General features: G+C 43.1%; 1 protein-coding gene across 1 annotated transcript in view; it reads left to right on the top strand.

Moving 5' to 3' along the window:
* Nucleotides 1–1,536: 1,536 nt before the first annotated feature.
* The window catches only part of SIRT1 (sirtuin 1), a 78,857-nt gene continuing 64,759 nt past the window's right edge, over nucleotides 1,537–15,634 (top strand). Inside the window, exon 1 of the mRNA XM_066600690.1 lies at nucleotides 1,537–1,555. The gene's annotated coding sequence lies outside the window, so the exon portion shown is untranslated. The remainder of the gene's footprint in view (nucleotides 1,556–15,634) is intronic.

The following is a 15,634-nucleotide window of genomic DNA, read 5'->3' as shown; positions in this document are numbered from 1 at the left end:
TCCTGATGATGGGTCATCAATAGTATTTAACTGGAAAACCCCTATAAGTTAATAACTATCAAATTGCACCTTATTATTGGTCCTGTCAGCTAAAGAAAATCTTACGTCTACGGCCATTTGTATCTATAGAGAAGGGGAAATGAACAACAGCAGCCTGTTTCACCCTAGTTTTTAGCATCGCCTTTTAGACATTATTCTGTAAATTAATCCATGGTAAACTGCTGCCGTTTCTCGAGGGTTTATGCGAGTTTACATCAGCCCATAAACGGATGTTGGCATGCACAACCCTTTCCTTTGTTGTGTAAAACCTGATTATCTTCTTACCACCGCACAATATAAACTGTAATGATCTCCTAGCATGCTGGGTGAGTGGAGTTCACACATCACCATATACAGTAAGTATGTCAGGTCTACTCCCTGCCATGGTAGAACAAACACACTGGCAGTACTCATCACTGGATGGAACCTGCCCCACCGCGGAGTTGTGTCATTATGACAAATGTCCCAGTGTGATGTCTAAACAGTAGTGCTGCAGCTGAATACAAATATTACAGTCCATGTACCAATGTACATATAACAGCAAAACTATTTTTCGGGAAAAAACGCCTAAATATTTTTTTTAAAAACTTTACAACTTACTTTACCTTACAGCAACAATAACCATAAACATTCAATTGATTTGTTAAGGCCGATTTCACATCAGTGTTGGAACCTCCAACTAGAGGTCCCATCGCAGGTCCGGCTGAAAAAAATCACTGCCTGTCCTATTCTCATCCATTGTATAGGACATGCAATGTGCAGTGCCTGTGTCAATCGGATCTAAAGGAGATGACTGCGGAAAAGTTTTCACTACAGAATGGGAAGCGTCAAACTATTATTACGCTTAGGGGTCAGTGTAAAGACTACAGGATTTTAGCTTTTTTAACATCAATTGTTACAAAATTTTTTAAAAAAAATCTTTAAAAAATATATATATTTTAACGTAAAAAGATCTATAAAATAGGTCACTTTCTGATGGGACTTTCCCATACAATAATGATATTTCGTTAAGCAAAAGAAACACAGCAACATTCAGTGATTTTAGAACATTTTTTGTACCTTTTTTACCTAAAAATATTGCTTGCTTTAATTAAAATACTGGACAAGTATCTACTTTTAAGATCTTTAGTTCTAGGCAAAAGTTGAGTAGTAGACAATAAACCCTCGACAAAACCATTTGGTTTCCTTTATTGCATTTTGGATGTAAGACATTGTCCTGGAAGATAGAACCCCGTATATGAGAGCCAGCACCGATCTGCAGATAGAATCTCTTTGTTGCTATATTTGCATGTTCGTCATCCGCTCTGTACGAAGCCATTTTTTAATTGCATAGCTCACATAGCAGGTTGTAAACATAATGAACCTTTACCTTGCTGGGTGACTCGAGTTCACACAAAACCATATAAGTATGTTGGGTCGACTCCCTTTCATTGTGAAGCAAACACATCGCCCAAGGCCGGCATTGTGTAATTTTAGCAGTGATGAAACTAAAAGAAATGACAGTCCACCGCACAAGGTACGTGGAAGTGGGATCTGTTTAAAAGCAGACAAAACTATATAAAACATTTAATAGTTTAGGGGTTTTTTAACGTTTCACAATTTGCTTCCCCATAGAATAATATTAATCACGCACATTTGATTTTCAGGAAACCTTTATGGTGAGTTCACCATGAGATGCTTTCACCGCGGAAATCTTGTGGTTCTGCCGCAGCGAAAAACCGTGAGATTTCCGTGGGATAAATGCAGTTTCAAAACCCGCGGGTTTTGGGGCGGCTTCGCCGCATGCTTTTCCATTGCAGCCTGCGCTCCCATAGAAAGGAGCAAGGCCGCAATGGAAAAAAAAAGAAATGACATGCTGCGTCCCGGGAATCCGCGCTGCAGCGCCGGCTAATGCCTGCTTTGCCGTGACGGATTGTCCCCCCCGTGTGGACGAGATTTTTGACAAATCCCGTCCATGTGGCTGGTTTATCCCGGGATTAGCGGCCGCAGGTGGATGTGCCGCAGCAAAATTCCGCAGGGAAATTCTGTGACAAATCCGCCCAGTGTGAACCCAGCCTTAGGACATCAAAATGCGAATTCCTGTTGAAAACAAGCAAATAAAAGAAATAAGAGATGGAAAAAGTAGGAGTCCGTTTACACCAGATGATTATTTGTAGTAAATCATGTCAGAGTTCGCTTGGGCAGCCTGATCATACAGGTAGATACATTGTTCAAACGAGAAATCGTTCAGTCATTCACACTCGCTGTATAAGGGTTTAACACATGGCCTGCAAAACGGGATGAAACAAAACTGTTGATTTCCTTGGTTCGTTTTCACTATCGGGACTGGCCCCATTTTTCTCACATGTAGTTTTTCTACATGCGAAAAATAAAGGACAGGACCTATTTTCCCGCTTTTTTAAAAATTGCAATTGCGCGGAGATTGATAGGTAAAAACCCAACAGGATTTTTACCTCAGTCATGTGCAACTACACTCCGTAGAAGCAAGCATAGTTGCGCATACGCCCGTTTGAAGAGCTCATGCACTCAGCAGAGTCCATTGAATGCCGCCTTTACAATAGTGCACAGAGCCCATAGTTATCTTAAACTAACAAGCCATATGGCATCCAAGCACTGCAATACAGGTTCCATCTGGCACCATATGTAGTGAAATATTTTCCCCTACAAGCTTCGGAGCATACTACAATTTTATTCATATTAATTCCTATATGGGATCTAACAGAAAAACTATCTAATGACTTCATGTGAAATTAGAGGCATGTGGAAGTACAGTAGATGCCTCAAGTACCTCAATGGTTTTTATGGAGCCATAATACACCCATGTGTAGAAGCCCTATGTCAGATGTATACCGAAAACAAGCCTGTGTGTCTGTTGTTTCCTTTTTCCTTCAACCTCCCAATCCCAGACTACCACTGACCCTAGTCTCATCAGTACTGCATCTAGCTCCTGCTCACTCTCTGTACTCAGACCAATGACAGAGGAAGAAGTCTCCAGATTGCTTTCCTCTGCTCGCCCCACCACCTGCACTAGTGACCCTCTTCCCTCACACCTCCTTTGGTCCCTCTCCCTGGTGGTCATCTCCCATCTCACCACTATATTCAAACTCTCTCTGACCTCTGGCATCTTCCCCTCCTCATTCAAAAACACTATCATATCCCCACTGCTAAAGAAACCAACTCTTGACTCAACCAATGCTGCCAACTACCGTCCCATCTCACACCTCCCCTTCATCTCCAAACTACTAGAACGCCTAGTTTACTCCCGCCTTATAAGCTATCTCTCAGAAAACTCTCATCTTGACCCCCAACAGTCCAGCTTCTGCCCCCTACACTCGACAGAAACCACCCTGACTAAAGTGTCAAATGACCTCCTTAAGGCCAAATCGAGAGGTGACTACTCCCTACTGATTCTCCTCGATCTCTCTGCAGCATTTGACACTATTGACCACAAACTCCTCCTCAGCATGCTTCGCTCCATCGGCCTAAAGGACACTGCTCTCTCCTGGTTCTCCTACTACCTCTCTGACCGCTCCTTTAGTGTCTGCTTTGCTGGCTCTACCTCCCCTCCTCTTCCCCTTGCTGTTGGGGTCCCCCAGGGCTTGGTTCTCAGCCTCCTTCTCTTCTCCATCTACACAGCCCCCATTGGAGAGACCATCAGGAGATTTGGCTTTCAGTACCATCTGATTGCTGACGCACCCAGTTATACAGCTCTTCCCGTGACATCACAGTAGCATTCCTCCAGAATGCCACCGGCAAACCTCTCTAAAACTGACCTACTCCTGTTTCTGCCCTCTACTAACCGACCTCATCCTGACATCTCCATCTGAGTGTGTGGCACCACCATAACTCCCAGACAGCACGCTCGCTGCATTGTGGTTATATTCGACTCTGATCTCTCTTTTACCCCCTACATCCAATCTCTCGCCCAAATATGCCAGCTGCACCTCAAGAACATCACAAGAATCCGCCCTTTTCTCACCGTGGACACGCTAAAAACACTCACTTTTGCCCTCATCCACTCCCGCCTCCATTATTGCAACTAGAAGCTGATTGGCCTCCCGCACACCAGAATCTACCCTCTCCAATCCATCCTGAATGCGGCAGCCAGGCTCATCTTCCTGTCCAGCCGCTACTCAGACATCTCTGCCCTGTGCCGGTCACTGCACTGGCTGCCTGTGAAATACAGAATCCAATTTAAACTCACTACCTTCATCCACAAAGCCCCCGACAGCACCGCACCACCCTACATTGCTTCCCTCATCTCAATTCACCACCCAGCCCGCGCCCTTCGCTGTGCTGACGAAATCAGACTAAGTGCCCCTTTAATTCGAACCTCTCATTCCCACCTCCAATACTTTTCCAGTGCAGCACCTGTCTCTGGAACGAGCTACCAAAAGCTATCCGGGCAATCACTTACACACTAAACTTCAGGTGTGCTCTAAAAACGCACCTCTTCAGGGAAGCATACCATATCTCCTAAACCAAACCCCTCTGTACTCTGCCTGATGAGATGCTCTCTGTCATACTGACTGCAATTCCTGCTAGTCATAATCAACCGGCAACTGCAGTCATACCGATTCAGGCCAATTTAACTACTGTCTATGCGTAGAGCATCCCTCACTCTCCACCTCGCCATACCCTGCACATCTCCAGCCCCTTTACCTTCTGTATCACCCCATTACTTGTAGTATGTAAGCTCGTTGGAGCAGGACCCTCATCCCTACTGTTTCCATCAACTGATTACTTTATGTAACAGTGGTTCTGTTTTTATTTCCCTTGTCTTGTAATTCCTGCGGAGTATATTGGCGCTATATAAATAAAGATTATTATTATCCTTTATTGTCGGCTTATTGTGAAGTTTGTGGAATTCTAGAAGGGTTTCCTCAGGTAACTGTATTTGTGTATGCAATATACAGAGAATAGAACTCAGTGATTTCAATTTATTTCAGGCTATATGTTGTCTCCATGAGGTATTTAGCTAACTAATAAACTAATGACCATTCATGTGTGTAATTGGTCACCCTGGGGGGGAGCTGTGTGGAACAAGCCTGCTCAATACAAGATGGTCACACCTGCCCGCAATGGCTGCTGTTCTGGATGTGCAGCCACTTAGATGCCACAGCCAATGTTGCAGTTTCTAAGGGAGGGGATGATCCTTCAATTCTTCTTGCAACATAGCCATGGTGTGTCACTCTTGCCATTGCAGCCTGAGGCTGTGTATTCCAGCCTGTTAAGTCTTACTATTCGCCAAGCGTAGCAAACTAAGGCTAACTTCACATGGGCAAGTGCAATATCGCGCTCACCAACATGCAATTTCCCGGTGGATGTGAGGCATTTTTACCTCAAAACCTCCTTGCATCCCTTTGCGGAAGTAGCCAGGGCTGTCAGCCTCGGTGGAGGATGATAGAGTTTTTCCCACTGTTTTCAATGGGAGACTTTGTATCGCACTGGCATGCAAATAGCAATGACAACAATGGGAGATGCTCATGCGTATGATCCAGTTCAAAAGAATAGGGTTCATATTCATGTGAGAATTGTGTGTCTCACAAAGCACAAATCTCCCATGATTTTCTCGTCTGTGTGAACCGGCCTAACAATGACAAGTACAATAGACTGCAATACAGAAATACTGCAGTGTATTGTACAAGCGATCATGTGATCGCATGTTCAAGTCCCCTAGTAAGACAAAGAAAATGTAAAAATAAGTTTAATAAAAATATATAGAAAGTTTGAACCCCCCTTTCTCATTTTTCGTATAAAAAAAATCTAAACAGTAAAAAAAATTAACAGTTGGTATTGCCATGTCTGGAGAATTCCAAACTATTAAAATATCACAACGAAACATAAAACAATGAAAAGATTTAGTTAGAAATAAGACTAAATATGCATAGAAAAAAGCCATAGAAAACTGCAGGAGTTTTTTTTTACATAAGTTTTAAAGGGCACAAGAAAAAATCCTGTTTAAATGCACACATTTTCATGTCCTGACTTGTCCTCTTACATACAAGGCCCTGCGAAACAAAGAACACATACACTGTTCTAGGACTTTCTATTCTGCTTCTTGACTATTTTCCTTTTTATGTGTGTGCTTTATTCTCTTGCACTGAACATCTTTGTGATCATGGCATTTGACACAAATTTACAATCCTTTTAAATGCAGCAAGTTTACACCAGCAATTCTGTCATTATTGTTCAGCACAAAGTAAGTAAAAAAAGCTGCAGTTTTAATACTTATGAAAACTTGTAATGCAGGAAACATTCGTGTGAAGGACCTTGTAGCATTATACAGTGGGAACATATTAATTACATGTGCGTATTGACTGTAACAATAATGTTGCACCTGTCATTGGAGAAACATTTGATATTCTGTGTAACAACAATGCTGGATATTATGGGAATATATATAAAACAGAAACGTGTTTATAAAGCTTCTCCCTTGTTTTCATGCAAGAGAGAAATGTTACAAATGACTCAACAGTGCCACCTATTAGGGACCTTTTCAGATGGGACGGAGTTACTCCGCACAGACATTTCTGCGTCACAGTGTTATCCCTGTGGGGCTTGAATTCTGCGTCTGTTTAAATCTGCATGTCTTTAATTCGCTTCTGCAGTGGAAAGGTTTTCTGCTGCGGAATTAAGGACATCTTGTGGAATTGTTGTTAAAGATTTCTAACAGACAGGAGATGTAATTCCTCAATTAGAGTCTGCAGGAGAAAAAAACTATAAATTCCACAAGGCGTAGTTAAAAGTGCAACAAAATCCGCACTGATTGGCAAAATCTGCATTTGTGCTGCGACCTGCAGACAATTCCATCCGTGTGAAAGGTCTCTAATAGGTGGCACTGTTGAGTAATTTCGCTGCAGAAGTGAATCTTGCAGTTTTGAATTAAAGACATGCAGATTTTAACAGGCGGAGAATTCAAGTCCCACAGGGATAACACTGTGATGCAGAAATGTCCGTGCGGACTAACTCCGTCCCATCCGAAAGGTCCCTTTGTAAGCAGCTTTCCTACAAGTTAGAGCTTCTTCACATGACCATGTTTGCACATTGAGTATAGAGCCCATTTATTTCAATGAGTTAGTTCCCATAAGCGTGTTTTGCGTGCATGGAAAAAAGACCAGCTCTATTTTCCTGTGTTTTGCGCAACAAATGTCCCATAGAAATCTATGGGAGATGCAAAAATACAGAAGAAGAATGTGACACTGCGCAAAATGCTGGGTAAAGAACTGGCTTGGAGATAGAAAGCAGAGGGTGGTAATAAATGGTTTGTACTCTGATTGGGCCACCGTTGCTAGCGGGGTGCCACAGGGTTCAGTATTAAGCCCCATTCTGTTCAATATATTTATCAATGACCTGCACAGTAAAATATTGATATTTGCGGGCAATACGAAATTATACAAGATAATTAATACAATGGAGGACAATGTACGGCTACAAATGGACCTAGACAAGCTGGGGGCTTGGGTGGAAAAATGGCAAATGTAGTTCAATATTGATAAATTTAAGGTTATACACATGGGCAGGAGAAACGGAGGTCACCAATATACACTGAATGGGGTACTGCTAGGGAAAAGTGAGATGGAAAAAGACCTGGGGGTACTAGTTGACTGTAGAGTTAACTGAAGCAATCAATGCCAGTCAGCTGCTGCAAAGGCAAATAAAGTATTGGGCCGCATTAAAAGAGGTATAGGGGCAAAAGCAAGAGATCATTATTCTTCCACTATATAAAACACTTGTCAGGCCCCACATGGAATACTGTGTGCAGTTCTGATTACCAGTGTTACATTTGTGTCGGCAAGTGAGCTCCAGGCCCACACGAACAACCTCCAATTAAGAATCACCAATTAACACCTCTCCCTTTCTTCTACAAAGGTAGATGACCAAGGACCTACCTGAGCAGGGACATTGCCCCAATAAGGAGGCAGCCCAGTGGTCTTCGGATCTGGGCTGTTGCTGCCCCTAGGAACCCACGCACCGAGGCTAGGACGAAAACACATGCCACCGAGAGGGACCACTGGACAGAATAAGAAGAGATACAGAGCCATACACCATACAGCAGTCAATACACAAACACTAGTAGCAGATGTTAATGCTATAAATGCCAGGTATTTGTTGACATTTTGGCCAAAATATGGAAGCTAGCCGGCCACGTCACGGCTCCCGGCAATACTGCTAGTCCCTACACTAACTAGGAGTCCAGCGACATAACCAAACAAAACCACAAGACACAAACCTTTCTTGCAGCCGCCACACAAAGAACCTGCTCACACCACACACAGAGACAGAACAGAGAAAGCTGAACATACCCACACCCGGGAAGACAGCTTTTAGACTTCATTCACATGTGCACGATTTTCTCGTGTTACGACAATGCTACAAATCGCATGTATGTGAAGCCCATGCTTTCCTTTAGGTTCCTTCACATTAGCAATTTACTTGTGTTGCAATGAAACTTTGACAGTAGGAAATCCTACAGTCAAAGCCCTAAACTAAGCCATAGCTGTAGAAAATTAAAAGAAAAAAATCAATACATCACCTCTCAGGCACTGTCATCTCCTTGCGCATCTACCCTGAAGCTCTGGTAGACTTGCTTGAAGTACTCCTGCAGAGCTTCCTGGTCGGGACTATGAAAATCCTCTCCTCCAGGAAGCTCTGCCTCCGGTTGGTTACCTAGCGTGCGGCTCAGTCAATCAGAGCCAGCACTCGAGGAACTAATCACAGCCATTCAAAATTGGGATTATTCACACTGAAAAAAACATGGCTTAGGAGCAACCAAATAACTATGTCTAAATACATTAGGGGACAAGAGAAGGATCTCTCCCATGATCTGTTTATACCCAGGACTGTGATGGTAACAGGAGGGCATCCTCTACGGTTAGAGGAATGAAGGTTTCATCACCAACACAGAAGGGGGTTCTTTACTGTAAGAGCAGTGAGACTGTGGAACTCTCTGCCTGAGGATATGGTGATGGCAAAATCAATAGAGGAGTTTAAGAGGGGACTAGATGTCATTCTAGAGCATTACGATATTACAGGATATAGACATTAAATAACCAGCGGGTTGTTGATCTGGGGATCTTTTGACTGCCGGGTTTGGAGTCAGGTAGGAACTTTTCAAATGTTGATCCAGGAATTATTCTGACTTCCATGGGGGAGCATGCATGCCTTTTTAAGTCTTCTCATACCTACTAGATGGTGTTGTACCCCTCTCAACTTGACTGTTTCAGTAACAATAAATGGTATATTACAGTATATTCTCATAGGAGAATTGAATCAAATGCATGTTACATATTAAAAGAACTAGCGTTTTAAAGGGCCAGAAATGAGCGAGCCCTAAAGGAAAGCTACTAGCATTTCTATACAGCTCATTAGACAGTTCATTGAGAGCACCTTGATACAAGTACTGCAGATAGTGTAAACTTTCCAAAATGGGTAGAGCGACAAACAGATTAGGCACTTTTCACATTACCTTTTGTGACGTCAGCACTTGTTCCATCCTGGTGTCTAACTTTTTTTAAGAAAACCGTATAGGGATGGATACAAGGACAGAATCATAGGGGTGAATATGTGAGTCCTCTTTGGTCTCTATCTCACATTAGCTTCTGTTCCTAAAGGCCCTGATACACGCAATGATTATCGCTCAAAATTCATCCAAACGGCCAAAAATGAGCAATAATCGTTACGTGTAAAAGCGGACATCATAACATCCATTGTTCAGCCGATGAAAGACTGAGCAAATACATTCCATTTGAATGTATTTCGCTCATCTTTCAAAAGACTGCAGGATGTTCTCCTTGTGGCAAGTTTACACTAGTCTCAAGGAGAACAATGCAATCTGCCAGCAGCCCTGAGGAGAACAATGGAATGTTTTAGCAGCTGTTTGCACAGCTGGGAGTGTATTTAAACACACTGGGCTCTGCAAATAATTCCTGGAGGTCATTTTACAAGGACATTATCATTATGCAATTGAAGATGATAATGTGCTAATGGCCATTAACATTTTATGCAAATACGTCACTAAATCTTTCAATCTTTCAGTCTTTGAAATATTATATTTGCCTGTAAAACATCTTCATTTGCATGTAAAAGGGCCTGCCTGAGTTGTTTGCAGAACCTAGCATGTTTAAACACACGCCCAGCCATGCAAAGAGTAGCATTGTTCTCCTCGTGGCTGTCGACAGATTAAATTGTTCTTTCCAAGGGAGTGGACTGCCTATCGGACAACTTGAAGCTGATTTGCACGTAGTGTGTATGGCAGGAAAAAAATGACAATTTAAAGGGCATGGCAACAGCTTTAAATAAAACAAGGTATGCTAGTACTTGCCTTCACATTGCTCACCCTGTTGGGATAGATTTATAGGCTAAAATTGTCACAACTGGTTTTTATTTCTTCTGAAATGGAACACGCAAAGGTTTTTTCTGTATTTTTGCATATAACATTGGGGGCATACCAAGATGAGGTCGTGCTGAGATGTATTAGAGCCGTGTGAATGAGTCATATACTGTATATCATCTAGTCATATGCTAGTCTTACTAATAAATTATTTTTGGCTGTACTATGTTCTATTTCAGGAGGTGCAGCAGGGCCTTACGTATGGATTTAGATTCAGGCTGATTTCACACACAGGTTTTTGTGACAGTTTGGCATCCAATTTTTGAGCCAAAGCTAGAAGTGTATTCAAAAGATATGGGAAATATAAAGGAAGAATTAGGGTGGTTTCACATCTGCACTGGAACCCCTGGTCGGATGTCACGGATCCAGCACAAAACACTGGAAGAAATAGTACTGCATGTAGTGCTTATTCTTACAGCAAAGTGCCCGGCAGTTGAGCAGAAACCGAATGGCCCCAATTATAGTCAATGGGGTCCATTCTGCGCTGCTTGATTCTGCCATATGACGGAGCCATTCGGCCAGGGGTTTCCCCTTTCCTGCTCCCCGATGCAGATGTGAAACCACCCTTATACTTCCTCTGTTTGGATCTGGCTTAAAAAATAGCATCAAAAATGGCAACAAAATCTTGTTTGTGAAACACTTGTAAAAGAACCCTCAAAATACAAATTACCATAAGCCTCCTGTGAGCTTTAATACCATATGTAACTTGTTGCTTCGTGCCCCTGCACCACAGAATGGAAATTACCGTATTTTTTGATCCATAAGACGCACTTTTTTTCCCTCCAAAAAGTGGGAGGGGGGGGGGTAGTTAGTGCATCCTATATAGCGAATGTACTGAAATCTGACCTGTCCGGCAGCTGAAAAGGATCATAAATCAGCAGGGGAGCAGAGTGGCTGCACAACAGCTAATTGATGGGGGGCTGGGGGAGCGGCAGGGAGGTGTTGTACAGGTGGGCGGCTCCTGCTATGCAGCCGATACTGATAAAGAATGCAGGTCCACTCCATAGTAACGCCTGTACAGCTGATTAGTGAGAGGGACTGCTGCTACCCCCCCCCCCCCCCTGGCCCCCTTTGCCCCCTCAGCCTCATCAATCAGCTGTAGATATATAGGTGGCTCTCACATCTGCCAGCTACATAGAGGGGAGGGGAGGGGGGAGTTGTACACAAATGTATACCCTTATACCTCACCATAATGCCATGCAGAGCTCCTGGAAAGCTGGGTGACAACTAATAGAATCATTATTACATTGTCACTCAGCTCTTCCAGGATCCTGAATGCCAGCTGCATTAGGCATCCATGTATAGCACATACATTGCTATAACTAGTTAGACATGGTATTCGGGGGTTCCTGGAAAGCTGTGTGACAAGTAATAAGGTCACCATTACATGTACACTCACCTTTCCCCGGTTCCTGAATGGCTGGTTGACAAGTGGCATATGCTTCATTCTGAGGCGGTACTACTGCTCTTTATTCCTCCTGTAATAACCCCCTGCCTTGTCTTGGAGGGAGGGGGGGGGCGTCAAAATATTTTTTCCTACCGTGTTTCCCTGAAAATAAGACCCTGTCTTATATAAATTGCGCCAAAAGAGGCACTAGGTCTTATTTTCAGGGTATGTCTTATTATACTTACCCAGCAGGCTCAGTCCAGGTCCCTCCTGCTGTTCTCTGCTTCTTTCAGCCCTCGGCCACCTCCAGTTCCCACCTCCAGGAAGTTATGGCTGTGACTGGTTCATCGAGCGCTGTATTGATTGGCGGAGCAGTGGTCGAAGAACCAATAACAGCCATCTCGTTGTGGAGGCGGGATTTATGAATTGACTGAGCTGCGGCATTGTTTCGCCAATTCATAAATCCCGCTTCCACAAAACTCTCTGAAAGCCTCTGTGAAAATCCAGGTGGGGCTTATTTTCAGTGTGGGGCTTATTTTCAGGAAGCAAGGTATCTCTTTCCTCTTAAACCTGGGTGCGTCTTATAGAGCGAAAAATACGGTACATATGAATGCAGCTGAAAACCAGAGCAATTCTGAGTCCAGCCATACATTATAATACATGAGAAAGACTGAAATAATAATAACTGTATGCCCTATAAATGTGGAAAACAGCAATGATGTACAAATATCTTTTAGTTTTTCACTTTTAAGTTAAATGTCTATTGTTAATAAATAAAAATCAACTAAAGGGGTAGTCTTTTTTTGTCAAATTTGTGTACTCTATGTGTAAAACTAATAAAACATGATATACTCTGCTCTCCTAGCTCCCTGCAGCTTCAGCAAAGTATCCTGTGGCCTCCCCCATGGCAGTGTGTTTCCGAGTTGCAGCAGCCTCTGTATGGGGTGTTACAGGCTGCTGCAGCCAGTCCCAGGCCTCTGTGATTGGCTGCAGCAGCCTGTGACGTTCAGTAAACTACAGCCTGCCAACACAGCCCCCGTGCGGAAAATGGAGTAGCGGTGCTGGAGTTGCATGGAGTCGGGAGAGGTGAATATGATTATACAATATTTTAATTTTACACATGTAGAATAGGAATTTATGAAAAATAATTAACTTGGACAATCCCTTTAAACCCAACATACTTACTATTACTCATTGTTACTACTATAATTGTTAGGATTATTGACGTCAGACAACCACTCGATATGAACAACCACAATCTGCCAAATAATTATCCCAAATAATAGCATATAACATCTACAAGACTCCTAGTATATAAAATAATCCCAACAGATTCCAGAAATAGAAATCTGCTTTATTACATTATACACGCTGTCAAAAACATAAGAGCAGTTAAAAACAATTATGAGGGAGGAGGGAGGTCACACCCTGGGCCATCTGACGTACGTGTATGCAGTCAAACACTATTATGCAATAATTAGCAACCTCAACATACATATGTAGTACTCAGTCCAATTTGGATAATACTCAAAGGGTAATGTAGCCTTATCAATCAGGCATGTCTATTATCTGTACAGTGCACTGCAGAAGAACTTGGACACAATGCAGAAGTGTGTTGGCTCACAGTTCAAAGCTCTTCTGAACCTACTTCCCTTTTTTGTACTTCTTGTAGTCAAATGAGGAAGAACATGAACTAATTTGTATCAGACAGCACACCATAGTCATCCTATTAATAATTGACAACATGTATAACATTTGTGTCAGCGAATCATTTTAAAGGATAATATATGATGCATAATTTATCAATCTTATGAGTATGCAAATATCTATAACCCTATATAGTTATGCCTTAAAGTGGTTTTGTCATTTGAAAAAACATTATTGTATACTTACTTACCTATTCCTCTGCCGTCAGTCTACTTACCGCATCTTCTCCTCCTCGATCTTTTCCTGTCTCCTGCAGTCCTCCCGGGTCACGTACCTCAAGCCCAATGATTCTCCTATTTCCTGTGATGTAGCGTACATTCGCAGAATTCTTCTTCCTGCAGGTCAGTGTAGATTACATCACTAGTGACGTAGTGTTTACAGCCTAGCAGGGAATGCCGAATCCTTGGCAGCCTGTTTTAGCGTGCAGGCTATTGCCGCAACTTTGCATGCACGGTATCTGGCTTTGGGTGTTTATATACTATTCATATGCTATATGAACACTATTGGCGAGATATTGCGCCTGCGTGCTAAAGCAGGCTGCCGAGGATTCGGCATTCATTGCCCTGCAGGAAGTGAACTATAGCGAATGGACGCTCCATAACAGGAAGAAGAGGATCTGGCTGGCTGGAGGTGAGGTGACCCATGGGACTGCAGCAAGGAAAAGATAAGTGAGTAGAAGATGCAGTAAGAAGACTGACAGGGAGGAATAGGTGAGTGTTGAATTTTTTTTTTAATGACAAAACCCCTTTAAGGCCTACATTTTTCTTTGTTCAGCCTCTTAAGTTCAGTCTAGAAGTTGTCCCTCTTTTTTGCTTTTACAAGGGTAACCCTTTTTGGGGAGTATAATCACTATCCCTCCTACAACAGACTTTGCCGTTAACCTGTATGGCACAAGGAGACCTAGAACCTTTGCTGAAAGGAGGAATGGGCATGTAGATGAGTTTTCTCAGTGCCTCCACCCAGTTTAGAGCTTCAGTATCATGAAAGAATCCCTTCCCAAGAATAACAATAACTATACTGAGATGCCAATTAAGGTTATAGCATTAACTTTATAGGGAGATATATGTTAATAGTGGTACACACATATAATAATAATAATATAATAATCTTTATTTGTATAGCGCCAACTTATTCCGCAGCGCTATATATATTATGTTTAATATCACAATAACGAATGTCCTATTAAGAAGTCCCAATATACTGCACTTATATGCCGTACACAATACCTCCAGACCAAAACAAGAGAAGATCCTGATGTAGGGGCCCTGTGGACGATGGAAGATGCAGGATTCATCCAGAAGATCAGGAGATAATGATGACGGGGAACTCCTCCAGCATGAGCTCAGCAGACAGGGATGAAGATGATGAAGATCATGCAGGTTGACTACTCTGACACCAGGTCCTTAACAGCTAACTAGTCTAGCAATGCGATCGGACCTCTAACTCCCTACAGGCAAGCGGTCACCTAACCTACCACTTCCCTGACTATACACTGACCCCTACTACAATACTAGCAATAGTAACCGCACAACTTATATGATCAATACGGAGTTGCTTGTAATGTAACGTAATAGAAGTTAAGTCACTATAACTCAATAGCACTACACAACAAACAAAAAGATGTAACAGAGCTTAGATTTAATGGTTCTGGCCAGTAAGGCCGCCTGCAGACGGGCGGACCGGATCCTGCTGCGAGAATTGTCGCAGCGAGACCCGACCCGAGCCCTGAAGGGACCAGCGCGGCACTCACCTCTCCTGCGGCTCTGGCTCTTTGACGTGCCAGCTGCCGGACAGCCGGCGCATGCGCAGAGCGTAGCCAGCGGCCGGGGAGTGACATTTCTGGTCGGGGCTCGCTGCGCGTGATTTTGCGTGGACAAATCGCGGCCGTCTGCATAGGATTGTGTTTTCTAATGCAATCCTATGGCAGCTTCCACGGGCGGAAATTCTGCAGGTAATCCCGCCGTGGAATTTCCGCCCATGTGCAGGGGGCCTTAATCTGATGAGAGATGAACAGCAAAACCTGTGCTACTCAGGTATAGTCTCACTATCCGCTGCTATGTGTGCACTGGTGCATGCAAATAACTGTTCCCTCTCTCCAGCTATAAACA

This window comes from Eleutherodactylus coqui, chromosome 4, assembly GCF_035609145.1.
Source record: "Eleutherodactylus coqui strain aEleCoq1 chromosome 4, aEleCoq1.hap1, whole genome shotgun sequence".
Lineage (NCBI taxonomy): Eukaryota > Metazoa > Chordata > Amphibia > Anura > Eleutherodactylidae > Eleutherodactylus > Eleutherodactylus coqui.
The sequence above is the reverse complement of the archived record's forward strand: the minus strand, read 5'-3'. Positions and strand labels throughout refer to the sequence as shown.